Source organism: Gopherus flavomarginatus, chromosome 8 (genome assembly GCF_025201925.1).
Source record: "Gopherus flavomarginatus isolate rGopFla2 chromosome 8, rGopFla2.mat.asm, whole genome shotgun sequence".
NCBI lineage: Eukaryota > Metazoa > Chordata > Testudines > Testudinidae > Gopherus > Gopherus flavomarginatus.
This window is the reverse complement of record NC_066624.1, coordinates 105,641,871-105,655,794: the sequence shown is the minus strand read 5'-3', so window position 1 is coordinate 105,655,794 and position 13,924 is coordinate 105,641,871. Positions and strand designations below refer to the sequence as shown.

Below are 13,924 nucleotides of genomic sequence, written 5' to 3'. Positions count from 1 at the left end.
ACCCATCCTGTCACATCAGCAAGGTTTAAGCTGTCTTTTTTTCTCATTTATGCACTAGAATTTCTATGCAAATTTTTTTTTTTTAAAACCCACAGGAGTGAATAATTTTGAATTTTAGAAGTTTGCGCCTTCGTTTTCTAGGATGACCCTTTCCAACTGCAAAGAGAAAAACAAAGATTGGTGGGGGTGGGAGAGTGGTGAAAAACAAAACATTAGAGATGGTAGGACAAAAGAAACTCCCCTCCCCACCCCCAGTAATTGCAATGGATTTGGGCACTTACACACACTGCTACTATGAGGGACTGCATCATCGGACATAAAGGGTATTGTAGTCACAAAACTAATGTTTCTGCACATGGGAAAAGCCCATTGGGGCAGAAAGCTCACTGGTCCCAATCCTCAACTGCTTGTGTGTCGCTAACTCAGAATAGTGGCTTTTTAGAACCGCTTTGCACAGCTGTAAATCAACTCCATGAAATGCAACCCTGTAGAGAATCAGGCCGAGGGAGTTTAAATTGACTAGTTTCCTAGCCCACTAACCATATGATCAAAGGAAACCCAACTCTGCTTTCCATACCCCTACGCAAGAGGGTAGACTCTCCAAAAACTCCTGTCCCACAGCCTGCCTGCACTCCTTTCACTGCAGTCCCAAGAACAAAGCAAGGCCTTCCACAGCTTCTTGGGGCACCCCTTTCTTTCACAGAATCCATGCCCCCACTAGACCCCTGCCAGCCATTTCAGTCAGGATTTCACTGAGCAGAGGGGAAAGCTGTATGAAACAACATTGACTGGTTCAAATCCCCAAGGAATTGGAAGCAGCCTTTCCGCAGTTCCAACCACAAAGACCCAACGCAGGTTAGAATTTAAGATTCTCCACAACTTCCACCATTTTCTATTAGCCCAGACCAAACAGGGCTGCAGGAATTCAAAACTAGCAGAAAACTGTGCCAGCCGCCACACTTTCTGATCCATATCCCTCAAAATGTGACACAAATTCCCCCACCTCTAATCTGAAGCCATGAACTCCAAGCCTTGTCCAGAGCTTCTAAACAAGTTTATCACACACACACCCCCCACCTATTTCCGCTGAAAGTTCCAGTCCTTGCAACTCTAGCTAAAGCTGCTGCTGAGTTTCATTCAGCCTCCTCTGCTCCACCCTACTGGAAAAGTCCTACAAAATTTGAAAGAGTTTCACTGCTCTAGGATTATATGGGATGTTAGGAAAACCCCTCTAGAAAATATCTCACTCCATTAACTTCTAGGGGCTTTTAGAGTAGCTCTGTAGCAACCACACTGGTTTCATCCGGCGGAAGAACCGCAATCAAGGTAGCAAAGCACCCACTGATGTGGTGGCCCAGCCTGCTGCTGAGCTAGCTCCGGATGTGTGCTCAGCATCGGCAGGGAGGAGTAGAGACTGCAGCGGCGCCTAACAAATTGCAACCACGTGGCCAGCCAGCTACAGTGTCCCTTTTTTGTTGTTGGAAGAAACACAGGAGGTTACTGGGGGAACGCCCTCCCTCTGAGCTAGGGAACAGATATATCCCCGACACACAATAGAAACCTGCATTCAGATTGAAAATCAGGTGTCCGGCCACATGCGATGACAAAAACATTTGCTTCGCTTTATTCCAATGCCACTTTAATGCTTTACTTTGAGCTACAACTGAGAGGCAGGATTCTTTTGTCCACCCCTCTAAGCGGGAAAAAGACACGTTTCTAAAGATTCAAGGAATACAACAGTCTCTGTGCAGGAGAACCTCTCTCTGAGTCACACTGTTGCTGTTTACTGGGAGGATTTCAGCGGTGCTCAGATGTGAGGTTATATTTTGCAATACACCTCGCAGCAAAGAAACTCTCTCAGCCGGATTTGCTTGTTTCACTGGGTAGACGCAGGAACAGCAACTGAAATTTGTAACAGCAGAAATAATCAGAAGAGCTAGGAGGCTGAGAAAGATTATGGGGTAATGGTGAGGGGAAGCAAGGGACTTTACTATACTACCGCCACTTTGAATGGCTTGTTTCACAGGTTTGGAAGAAAAAAAAAAATCCACAAGGGGCCATAGAAAGATTTTTGTTTTAGAAGGAGGTTTAGATGATCACCAATGAGGAGAAATAGCTGAGTCGGATCAGCTAACTTGTAGTACATTACATCTCTACTTCAGAAGTCTATACCAAATAAAGTTCGAATAGATTCACTGGATTCAGATTAGAGTAACTCGAGTGGAACGTGTTTAAAACGTGGAAAGTGCACGCTTTAAAAAAAAAACCCAGATACCCGCTGCGAAGTTAAGAACAGGAAGAGTGTAAAAAAGAAACACCTTGGACAAAAAAGTCGTATAACTGTTTGAGTCATAACATGAGCCTAACTAACACAGAGGAAAACGCCGTCGTCCCTCCAAAAGTAAGAGGTACAAGTTCAAGTTAGTTTCAGATACTTGTTTTCCCACGAGACAGCGTTTTAAAACAGTGCTCGCTTTAAACAAAAGGCGGAATATTTTCTAGGCGGTCTTTTGAACAATAAGATCATGTTCATGAACCAAGCAAACTTTATAGAGAGAGAAAGACACTTACCCACCACAGAGTCAGCTGCCTTCAATCAGCAAAGCTGGATATTAGCTTTCCCTTCCCGATCAAACAGAAATAAAACCGAAGAGGAGAACCCCATGCTCCCTGCCCTCTTAACCATCCCCAGCCAATCTGGCTCGCTCTCTTCCCACACACATCCAGCATATAGGAGCAGCGAGGTCGTTAGCCAATCAGCTTGCTCCAGAACGCAAGCGCAGGAATTTAGATGTCAGTATCTCTTTCTGCAAAAATATTGCGGTTTCTGAATGGAGCTGTGGCTCCTGTGGCGTTACTCGAACCCTTTCGCTCTTCTCACACAGCCGTGAGTGTTTGCAATGCTGAGAGTCTCTTGCTTGGTAATCCTGGTGCTTTCTGAAAGTACTTTTCAGTAGAGACAATAAAGGTATTTCATCCCTTACAGAGGTGCTGGAACTAGGGGGGCTGCCACACCCCTTGGCTTGAAGAGATTTCCATTATATACAGGGTTTATGGTTTGGTTCAATGGCTTTCAGCACCCCCACTATACAAGTGATTCCTGCGCCTTCCCTTATGCTCTTTAACAAAAGTGGCAAGCAGGGAAGAACTCTAAAAGATAAAATGTTCCCTTTCGAAGTTAAAAACATGGGGAAATTGGCTTGCCTTGTGTAAGTGACCATAAATTAGATCAGTTATGTGGTAAGCCTTTGACAATCAGATTTCTTAACTTGCCATTGGTGGGGCTGGTTTCTTATCGCATTTCTCTTATTAGACAAGGAAACCAGTTTAATTCTGGCATTTGTGCACCAGCATGGTGTTGCAATGTTTGGGTTGGAAATTTGAGGGAGAGGAGTGTTTAGAAAAACTGTTTTAAACCTGACTTTTAAAAACCCCTGGAAATATTTCTATTGATCTTTTCTGGGCATAATTTTCAAAGGTGCTGGCTGCTGGTAACAGTAGGTGCCAAACACGTTTGAAATTGATCCCCTGGTTTTTACAAAAAACACAATTTAAATTGACCTGAGGGTATCGCTTTTAATGCTTGTAGGTCAAAGTTAAATCAATCTCAGGCAATGATTGATTTGGAATAATTGGTTTAAAGAAAGAAAAATACATGTAAATGTTTCAGATGTGATTTTTTTTTAATAAAGCCATAAGAGTGATTTTTGTTTTTAAAAAAGGCACTACAAGATCTGACCCAAATTTTCTCACAAAGGAAAAATACATAGGGGAAATAACTCAGTAGGATGAAGTTAAACTGTCTCTATAACACTGTGCCAGGTGCTTCTAAAAGGAAATAGATGTGGCAATTGGAGATGTGCTATTAAATGCCAAGCTATAAGAGCACAGGCTTATGATGTTAGCCTATCTTTATTTTTTTCATGTGACTGTGATACTGAATGTGACTGATATCTGACAGTGTCAGCAAGTTAATAGAGAATTTCACACTGATCATAATAATCCTTAGTGCTCATATACCTTTACAATCATTAACCGATTAATCTCAACAACACAGCTGTGAAATAAGTGATATCTTCATGTTGTAAATAGTGAAATGGAGCCAACTAGGGATGTTAATTGTCGTGCCAAGGGCACACAGCAAGGTACAGGCAGTACCAGGGTGAGAACTCCTTTTCCAGCCTGCTAAATTATGTTGCTTTTCTTTGGTGGATTTTATTAGGGGAAATCTTTAAAGGCCTAAAGGACCTTTCACTTTTTTTTCATTTCCTGCTGTGTTTCTTAATATTACTAGGGCCTTATAGTCTCCTTCTCAGGTACTTTTTAGTTTTGTCTGATCCTGTAGCAATATAAAATGTGATTATTTGTAATGGCTAACTCTCTCTGCCAGGGAACTTATTTGTAGAGTGCTGTGTAATTTTACCATGCTACTTAAGTGATGTTTAAATAACAATAATAAAGAAAAATCTATAAATAATTTAAAATACACTTTTCCTATCCCTCTACCCCCCAAAAATTATTTTTTTGTGATTTCTGCCAGAGTTCATCGGTTTGGTTATCTTAAGATTAAAAACAAGTCTCAGTTTTCATTTCTCTTCCTTAATGGGCTATTGGATTGATAGGTTTGGTCTATCCCCTTCGCTGTTTCCTTTCACTGTGGAAAGAGGTACTTCTTGGTGATAGATTTCTGAAGAGCCTCAGATCAGTAGTTTCTTCACTAGGGACACCAATTTGTCCCATTTTCAACTTACATTTAAATAGGTAAACTGAGAATTAATTAAAACAGCAAACTGGAATTTTCAACTGTGAAAACAGTGTGACTCATTTCTAATTGCTACTTGTAATCCCAACTACAACACTGCATAATAAGAACAGGAGTACTTGTGGCACCTTAGAGACTAACAAATTCACCGGATAAAATGGGCTGTAGCCCACGAAAGCTTATGCTCAAATAACTTTGTTAGTCTCTAAGGTGCCACAAGTACTCCTGTTCTTTTTGCAAATACAGACTAACACAGCTGCTACTCTGAAAACTGCATAATAAGGAAGAATGTAAAAGTCACTGCAGCAGCCCTACATCACTAACAAAGGAGGAAATCCTCCACTGTCTGGCAAAGCTGCTGTTAAGATTGGTTTTGCACCATGAGGGGCCTGAAGCTCTGGAACTGTATGTGTGCAATGGACCAAGTTAATGCAGGAACCTAAATTTGTGTATTTCTGGACTTCGTCCAACTGTATTTTTTGCAGTTCATATATGATGGTTATGACAAGGGAATTGAGTTGATCAGAGCAGTGGTCTGGAAGTACTCAATGATGACAACATTGAAATAAAAAAAAGAAATTTTTTGGTGTCATTTTACAAAAGGCACATAACTAATTCACTGACCTATTTTGACAAACTTGCTGACTTAATTATGAAGTAACAACTTCCCAAAACTAATATTTAGTTTAGTTCCCAGTTTGAAATGGTTAGAACTAGGTTGGCCTATGTTTTCATATTTGTCTCTCTATTCCTTTATATTCCCCCAAATTTCCCCTTTTCTAATGACAAAGGAGTCCAGTGATTTTTTTTTTTTTTTTAAGCGTGGTCTCCCTTATCCAAACCCATGCCAGCAACTAATGGCAAACTAGGTTCTACAGACTTATTATTTTATAAAAACTCGAAAGCGAAACAGTCAACTGGAATATTTTAAAAATGCCTCATTTTTTAAAATCTCAGTTTCTGACAGAGCAACCTTTGTATTTTAGGTGCTGGTCGTTTTGTTAAATTTCTTTTAAAACCTGTTTATAAGGAGTTTTCTATTCCTCTGTCTATGTTTATTATTTTCAGCAAGGGGATAAACTGAATAAATGGTGCATGGGAAAATGAAATTGACTATATGAATGTGTTGTCAAAGGCGCTTCTTAAAGCTCACTCTTTTCATCATTAGCTTTTTACACTCTCAGTGGTGAGTCAGGTATATCTGGCATGCAGCTTCCCTCTGGGCCTTAGTATGAAGTCATCAACATTCATCACTTCTATGTATAGTCTTTTTTTCCCCCGAGTCAGTGTGACAAGCAAAAAGTTGATGATTCAGGCAGACTGAGTTTTCCCAAGACAGACTGAACTGCTGAAATCTGTCTGGAAGAAGGGCCAGAATGTTGACATTTCATCCTGTAATGCTTCCGCAATAAGAAAGGAAGTAAAAATACAAAGACGTCAGTTCTGCAGGTAGGACCGGAACCCAAGGGCTCTGACCCTCAGTTCTAATTCTAGCAACTAGACATGCTGCCAGTTTTGAGAACTTAATACATTGAATTATTCAGGGTGTATGCGCCATGGAAAATGTATTTTAAATAGAGCATCCACTGTGCTATTCAAATGTGTACTGAAAGATTTTTGAAGGAGGACAGGGAAAGTGGAGGTCACATTCATTTTTTTGTATTGATTGCAAGGTCTTCCAGGGGGCCATCAGCACTGCCATGATTTTCCTGCAAGGGTTCTGTGATTGGGGCCCTAGTGGGAGCCAGCTATGGTCACTGAGTTCGAGTGAACTGCAAAGAATGGGGCAGACAATCCCCATAAAGCTGGTGGATATTCATATACACCTCTAGCCTGATATAACGCGACCTGATATAACATGAATTCGGATAGAACTTGGTAAAGCAACGCTCCAGGGGGATGGGGCTGCGCACTCCATCAGATCAAAGCAAGTTCGATATAACGCAGTTTCACCTATAACGCGGTAAGATTTTTTGGCTCCTGAGGCAGCATTATAATGGGGTAGAGATTTACTTAGATTTACCAAACCAGCATAAAACAGCTTCTTTATTACCTCACTGGTTACGCAGAAGTCAAGACAACAGTGATCCAGCCTCAAGCCTCCATCCAGGTACCTAAGTCAAATATGATGATTTCTGAAAGTCTCATTTCATGATAGGAAAGAAAAGGTTCTACCAATCCCAAAGGATCAGACTCATTTCTTCCCAGGTTAATGAATGTTTCAGATCTTACCCAAATACATGCTACAGCCAATTCTTATTAACTAAACTAAAATTTATTGAAAAATAAAAGAGAGAATGGTTAAAAGATCAATATACATACAGACATGAGTTCAGTCCATTGAGGTTCAGATTCATAGCAGAGATGGTGAGCTTTGTAGTTGCAAAGAGTTTCTTTAGAATTCAGTTCATAGGTTATAGTCCAATGGCCAAATATCATATTCAGGGTGTACCAGCATAACTGAGACCTCAGTCTTGTGACTCAAACTTCCCTTGATGAAGCCTAAGCAGATCTGAGATGACAGAATCAGGACTCATGGATCTTTGATACAATTTCATGTCTTTTGAGAAGTTGGAGTTCCTCATGGAACAAAAGGTAATTAGGATGACTTGAAGGAGGTCCTTCACCAGTACTTAGCTATATGAATTAACACAAGTCCATTTGCTTGTTCCTCCACCATTCACAGTACATTTCAAAGAGAGATGAATACTGAGATATCCCATGTTTCCAGTTCATTTAAATGATCAGATTTTTTTTGACCTCTGATCAGAATACGGCACAGACTGTGACTGTTGATTACGTTGTCAACCCTACTCATACATATGTAAATACAAAAAGCCATAAACATTGTCTCCCCACATATCTTTTGAGGGTTATTTATTTTGCAGGATGTTTAACCCTTTCTAGCCATGTGTCACATCCCCAACATGAGACTGGTGTGAAATGGCGAAATTAGAGCTTCTGTATACACCTTAAGGACCTTCCAACATTGATATGAGCTGTGTTTACATTGAATTCTTTGTGAGGCCAAATTATTGATCCATGCTCTAGCCCAAGTTAAAAGCTTAGTCCATACATGAAGGCTGTGAGGTGTTGTACCCCAGTTTCCCTTTGGGGACAGTAGTTAAGCTTGTAGTGGTTTTTCTACTGTGGAAAGTTTTAGAAATGTGTCTATGCATTAGTTGTAAAACCTTAACATTATTAGGCTTTTTAATACAAAGTGTGTTCTTGTTGAAAGAAACAGCATAATCATAAGGGTTCCTGTTATTCACCTCTCTTAACTTGTTGAAGGTTTTTTGTGTTTTTTTCAAGAGATCATGCACAGTGTACATTTTTACAGTTCTTGGTATCAGCACCACAGTCACAAAAGTTAACCTTCTCATTAATATTAACATTAAATTTATTATAAGTGTACATTCAAAATTGTTTTTAGGCCAGCTTGTACAATATTCGTTGTGAACCTTTGTAGCTTTTTCTTGACCTCAGAGTCTTCCTTAACATAGATTTTTAGTTTAACCACTTCCTTCAGGGTTTGGTATTTTAGGGTTAACCTGTACCTTTTATTTGCAAGATTTAATCCTTCCCTTCCTCCCTGTCCAGTAGGGTCAAAATCTGAACTCTTTTGTGTAACAGAATCCAATGGCTGGCTGGGTGCATCCTCTTTGCTAATGGCTATAGACAAGTCTTTCTCCTCTCAGTCAGTCGGGTAATTTGCATCAACACAGACGCTAGCTTGTTTACTAGTGTTCAGATCCTCAAGCTTTATCACTTCCAAGGCTGGACTCTGTCTTAAAGAGATACCATCCATTTTCACTAGCATGTTAGACTCAAGATTCTTTTGTCCCTCCATTACCCATCCTCTGCTTCCACATGGAATCAGATGTCAAGTCCACTAAGAGACTAGAGGTCGTATCCAAAATATCTAGAGATGAGAGTTTGCCTCCTCTCTGCTGCATCCTTGTGGGTTCAGTTATAGGTGCCAACTTTCCCTGGCACCGGTGGGTGCTCGCACCCCCTGGCCCTGCCCCGACTGTACCCTTTCCCCACCCTTGTCCCGCCCCCATTTCAACCCCTTCCCCAAAGTCTCCACCCCCTCCCTGCCCCTATTGGACCCCTTCCTCAAATCCCTGCCCCGGCACCACCTCTTCCATGAGCGCGCCGCGTTCCCCCTCCTCCTCCCTGCCTCCCAGCCACCCAAAACAGCTGTTTCACGGCACAAGTGCTGGGAGCTAGGGGGGAAAGCGGGCACGCAGCATGCTCAGGGGAGGAGGTGGAGGTGAGCTGGGCGGGGAGCTGCTGGTGGGTGCTGAGCACCCACTAATTTTTCCCTGTAGGTGCTCCAGCCCCAGAGCACCCTCGGAGTCGGTGCCTATGGTTTCAGTTATAAGGCTGTTCTGCTCTGAAAAACCAGTAACTTGATCTTTCCTCAGTACTTGAGTCACAGACTGCTTACTTAAAGAATCAACATGGAGACATTCATGTTCCAACAACATTGTCTCCCCAAGAAGCTGGTTAAGCCTGTAGGGTTGTTTAAAATCCCTAACATTTTTTATTTCATCTGAAATCTTTTCAAAGCTATCCACACTGGGTCTTTCTGAAGGAAGGCCAGTGGATTCATACACGTTTGAAAGACTCTGGCCGTTAGACACTAACACACTTTCCTCAGAAGAGAAACTGTTTACAATCGACAATGGCCCATTAAGAGTCAATAGAAACAATTCCTTTTCACAGACTTTAAAGACTTCACCAAGAAAGTCCTTTCCTTCTGCGATATCATGCACTGTAACAGATTCTTTCTGAGCTTTATTTATGTCCAGAACTAACTTTGGCATAACAGACAAATTACCAAACTTCTTCTGAGTTTCACTAACATCCAGAATCACCTCTGTCCCATCAGGAGGATTTTTACACAACTCCCTTTCAGGTAAACTGCTAGACTTCATAGTCAAAAGATTAGAAGCATTCTCTTCCTTGTTACAAGTTTCCACAGTGTCAGTAGGTAACAGTCAAATTACATTTATGTTTTCCTTGTGTGCTAGCTATGATATCACCCTGATCAGACAAGGTTGTCATATCTTTACCCAGCAACACATTAGCAACAGGCAAAATAGAAGCACCAGAACTGCTTGGTCTCTGGGAACTATTTATTACATTAACTGGTTGCAACCTAGTTACAATGTCATTCTCCCTAGCAGACACAAACTTAGAACATTCCCTTCCTGGGCCTTAGTTGTATCCAGAAACAGCTCCCGGCCAACTGACAAATTCTTAAGTAGCATAAACTGAGAAGCATTTTCTGTCTGCTCCACAGACAAAAGACTGGAGGTACGTTCTCCTTCATTAGGCAGACTGCTATTTGCAACAGACAAACAATTGGAAACAGTTTTTCCTTCAACAGATAAACTGTTGCTTTTCACAATTAGTGTCTCACTACACCGACCTGCTTTAAACAAATCATTTCTACTTTTTTTAGGCTTACTTTCACAAACTTTACTTGCTAACAAGCCATCACTGGCTAATTTCTGTACCCTTTCCTTCCTCAGTTAGGGCTTTAACCTGATTACCAGCTTTAATTTGCTCTAGAGAAACATTTCCCTGAGCCTTATCTAATGCCAGATTTACTTCTCAGATACCAGACAGACACTTAAGAATTTTTTCCACATACACACTGCTTCTTTGCACAGATAAACAGCTATCTTTCTCAGACAAACATTCAGAGAAACCCTCCATAGGCAAATCATTGCCCCTAATAGACACAGGTTCAAGATTATTTCTTTCCTGTGACTGGTTTATGTCATCAACTAAGTTTTAATATCATTCCCAATCAAAAGATCCTTAGGCAATAACTTCCTTACACCAGCTATAACTTCATGTTTAGACCATTCAATTCAAGATGGCTTCTGGCTAAAGGCACACGTACAGTAAATTCAGAGGATTACAATATTCACACTCTGGTAAACAATCTTCCTCTTTGACAAAATCTTCTTTAACAAGAGTGATGTTAGAAGCTGTTAATTTGCCCTAAACAGCTTTTACTGTTGATTTTTTACATTCTCTGCACAAGTTATGGCATTGCCTTTACCTGGGCTCACAGTAAAAGCATTTACAGAAAAGGTGGCAGTGTTGGGGTAAATTTGGTTACACACAGACAACTGCTTAGAGTCAAACAACATACCAACCTTGTGACAAACTGGAGAGATTCTATCCCCATATTTGCTGTTGAGAGGAGCTGGCTTTTCAGAATGCTACAGTTCCTATTGTTCCTTTATTCTCTAGAGTTGTCCACTTTTGCCTTAGCTTCTAGTTCCTGAAATCAAATATATGCCATTCTTCGTTCATGTTCAAAACACAAGTGTTCTCTTTCAGGAGCTTCTCCTTCCATATTAGGTAAATTTTGGTCTTGTTCAAGTTCTAGCTGCTGGTTTCTCACCGTAAGCATTTTCCCTGGGTCTGTTTCCTTATCACGGGCAATTAACAGATTTTTCAGTTCCTGCTCTGGAGGCATTTTTCTTAAAAGCCAACCCCCTCTGTGAGCACAATTCTTCCAGGCTTTCTCTGATCTTGATCCTGGGTCACTCATGGTAACTGATTTTTAACCCTTAAACTCTCCAATATCAAAATTAAATGTTGACAAGTCTGATCCAGAAGCCCAATTAACCTGTGGTAATGTATATCCAAGCACGACTACTCCACTGTGACCAGGGTTCTCGTGGAGGCCAGCTATGGTCACTCAATTAGAGTGAACCCTAAAGAATGAGGCAGACAATCCCCATGAAGCTGGTGGATATTCATATACTTAGATTTACCAAACCAGCATAAAACAGCTTCTTTATTACCTCACTGGTTACGCAGAAGTCCAAACAACAGTGATCCAGCCTCAGGCCTCCATCCAGGTACCTAAGTCAAATATGATGATTTCTGGAAGTCTTATTTCATCATAGCTTAGAAAAGGTTCTACTAATCCCAAAGGATCAGACACATTTCCTCCCAGGTTAATGAATGTTTTAGATCTTACCCAAATACACGCTACAGCCAATTCTTATTAACTAAACTAAAATTTATTAAAAAACAAAAGAGTATGATTAAAAGATCAATACAGACATGAGTTCAGTCCATTGAGGTTCAGATTCATAGCAGAGATGGTGAGCTTTGTAGTTGCAAAGAGTTTCTTTAGAATTCAGTTCATAGGTTATAGTCCAATGGCCAAATATCATATTCAGGGTGTACCAGCATAACTGAGACCTCAGTCTTGCGACTCAAACTTCCCTTGATGAAGCCTAAGCAGATCTGAGATGACAGAATCAGGACTCATGGATCTTTTATACAATTTCATGTCTTTTGAGAAGTTGGAGTTCCTCATGGAACAAAAGGTAATTAGGATGACTTGAAGGAGGTCCTTCACCAGTACTTAGCTATATGAATTAACACAAGTCCATTTGCTTGTTCCTCCACCATTCACAGTACATTTCAAAGAGAGATGAATACTGAAATATCCCATGTTTCCAGTTCATTTAAATGTTCAGATGTTCTTTTGACCTCTGAATTATCTGAATACAGCATACACAGGGACTGTTGATTACATTGTCCACCCTACTCATACGTATGTAAATTCACAAAAATATAAACATTATCTCCCCACATACCTTTTGAGGGTTATTTATTTTGCAGGATGCTTAACCCTTTCTAGCCGTGCATCACAGATTGCTGCTGAAGAGGTTTGTGGCTTACCTACCTCTGAATATTACTTCAATCGTGGCATCTATTGGCAAGATCTCACCTAGACTCTGAACTTGGCTTTTCAACGTGTTAGTAATGCTGCCAATGGGCCACCATTCTGGCCTGTGAATCAATTTTGAGCATAGCAACACCTGTAATGAAGGTTGTAACTGTGTTTGTACGTACATATGTGTGTATAGTTTGTGTTTGGGGCATTTTAGGATCACCTCTGTTGATAAATTTCAATCACATAATTAGTTCAGTCCAATACATTCCATTACTATTGAATAATGACTCAGACTGGAGCATTTTAAAGAAGTGTTATTGGGAAAGGGACAAGCTCAGCATCATATGGTGGCATGTCCTGCCATCACCATAATTACTGCTTTTCAAAATAAGTTCTGGGAGACACAAGACTTCTGTGTACTATTCTCACCTCTCCCGTTTTCTTATTGTGTGTCCTCAGGCAATTCACGTAAGCTCTCTATTCTTCCCCATGTATTAAATGGAGATAACAGAGAGGGGCCTGAAGTTTGTTTATATCCAGAGTCAAACCCCTGGAGTGTTGAGATCCAGGATTTTTGGTCAGGTTCCTCTTTAGTCGTACTCTTACTCTAAAGTGTAGCGATAGGGGCTAGCTGCAAAATTTGGATCTGGATTTAAAATGGAACTTCTAAATTCAGAGGTGCTCAAATGAATGGATTTTAGATCAGGTCCATCTTTCATAACACCAATCTACCACACAAGATGGTTCGAGAGGCTTCATATAACTCAGTATGGAAATGGCTAAGTATTACTTCTGACCTTTGAGTGCTGGAATGTGTGAATTGGACAGAATTCTCTAGGAGGGTGGAGCGGGGGAAGAAAAGGTCTGTTTTAAAACTGAGACAGTTGTGTCATATTTCTGTCCTGAATCAGCAATTTCAAAGTTGCACTGACCTTAGTTCTGGGAATTGCTAAACTTAGGCCTGGACCAGTGCCAAAAAAGGCCTATTTAGTGCAAGGGACCAATGAAAGCATTTTGGTCCAATACTTGTGATAGTCACCACAGTGTTCACTACTAACTTTGTATTGTAGGAGAGAGAGGCTAGGCTTGAGCCAGAGATAGCTGAGCTCCCACTTCTACCTGGAAGAAGTGAGGTCCCTGGGTAGGTGTCCGGTCTCCCCTTCCCCCCTCCTGGCATGCAAATCTGGGAGGAGGATCTGGGGCAATGAGGTTTACACTGTGATATAATACTGATTTGAATCTGGTTAGATTTAAGGTGATTTTTCTTTGGAAAGGGATGATTGAATGTTGGAGATTAGAAGCTTTTGGGTTGAGGCCTAAAAGTACTGTTTTTCTATCTACCGTCCCGTCCTGTGAAAATCCAGCTGGTTAAGAATAAAGACTTGGAGTATAGATCTAATGGAAAAAGAGCACTCTGTGCTTTGTAGTTTGACCTGAAG

At 40.8% G+C, this 13,924-nt stretch overlaps 2 protein-coding genes across 7 annotated transcripts in view; one reads left to right on the top strand and one right to left on the bottom strand.

Annotated features, from left to right (window-relative positions):
* The window catches only part of B3GNT5 (UDP-GlcNAc:betaGal beta-1,3-N-acetylglucosaminyltransferase 5), a 40,878-nt gene extending 38,184 nt beyond the window's left edge, over positions 1 to 2,694 (bottom strand). Inside the window, exon 1 of one of the 2 annotated variants that reach the window (XM_050964300.1) lies at positions 2,576 to 2,694. The gene's annotated coding sequence lies outside the window, so the exon portion shown is untranslated. Of the gene's footprint in view, positions 1 to 2,571 lie in introns of both variants that reach the window. The other variant, XM_050964299.1, reaches the window with a different exon arrangement.
* Positions 1 to 13,924, top strand: part of MCF2L2 (MCF.2 cell line derived transforming sequence-like 2) — a 302,991-nt gene that overhangs the window by 203,683 nt on the left and 85,384 nt on the right. The gene's annotated exons all lie outside the window — the stretch shown is intronic.